Raw genomic sequence first — 1,264 nt, 5'->3', positions numbered from 1 at the left:
GGGAGGCTCCTGCTCTCCCTAGCAGACACCTGTCTTCTAGAACTGAGACAAAGGGGAACACCAGCCCTTAACTAAACAACACCTGCCAATTGATGTTCTTTACCAAGGACTGCTTGTATTCCTTCTTATTTCTCAGGCCAGAGTGAGAAGCCCGTGTGTCTCAGTTTCACACAGGCTCTGTGCTCCCTGCCTGCTTTCAGCATCCATACGCATCCAGTGCATTTGGTTGGAAAGTTATCCTTTTTTCCCTTCTTAAAAAATACTTTTTTTCCCCACTACCTTTGTGCTTCTTTCCACGACAATTTCCTCATTCCCTGCACTATCCGGTATTTTTCTGGATCTGGATTGTGTCCTGCCTCCCTCCCCCACTCCCAGACCCCTGAAATCACAAAAAACCAAAAAAATATCCCCAAAAATCTCAGAAGACTGAATCAGCACAACTTGCATCAGCACCGTCATGGGAGTGTTCCTAGACTAAAAGGCAAGATATTCAGGATGAGCATCTGCTATCCAGCAGATCCATGAATTCCTGCAATGTGGAGCTGGAAAAAACTGCTAAAATCAGGATTTTACCATTCTGGGAGTGTTTTGGAGCCCGAGTTTATTCCCATGGGGAATAAAATCCTTCCTGGTTTGAACCAATTCCTTTGGAAAGCTGCACATGGCTCACCTGGACTGGGGACAACCAGGAAAAAATGGGAAAATCATGGATTACAAACACAATAGCTCCATCCCTCTGGAATGCTGCACATGGCTAGCCTGGGCTAGGATAAATCGGAAAAATCTGGGATCACACACCTGAGGGAGGGGTCTGTTATTCCTGGCTCATCCCACAAACTTCCATTCCTCAATCAGGGAAGGATAGATTGAGGAAATCCTCGGTCCAGGATCACCTATGGCAACCCCCAAAAAAACATTTCCTTGTTTTTCCAATTCCAGGAACTGAATTCCTGGATTATTTGTCATCAGGGTATGGGGTTAATTAAAGACCAATTTTTTTTACTAGCATTCCAGTCTTAAGCATTCCAGTGATTCCACTGATCTCTATCTAAGGTGTAATTAAGGGGATTGGGAACGCCGGGAAAAGGGGATTGATGGTTTCTTCCTTGAAAACCCCAGGGCTCCGGTCCTGGCACATCCTGGCATTCTCACACCCCTCAGATAAGCCTGCTCCAATTTGGAGCTCTGGGGAAGCACCAGAGCAGCCGGCTGTCAGGAACAAGGCAAATCAAGCCTGGGGGCTGCTCATGGAGCTGGATCAAGA

Source organism: Parus major, chromosome 5 (genome assembly GCF_001522545.3).
Source record: "Parus major isolate Abel chromosome 5, Parus_major1.1, whole genome shotgun sequence".
In the NCBI taxonomy this organism is placed as follows: Eukaryota; Metazoa; Chordata; class Aves; order Passeriformes; family Paridae; genus Parus; species Parus major.
Note: the sequence above shows the minus strand (reverse complement) of the source record.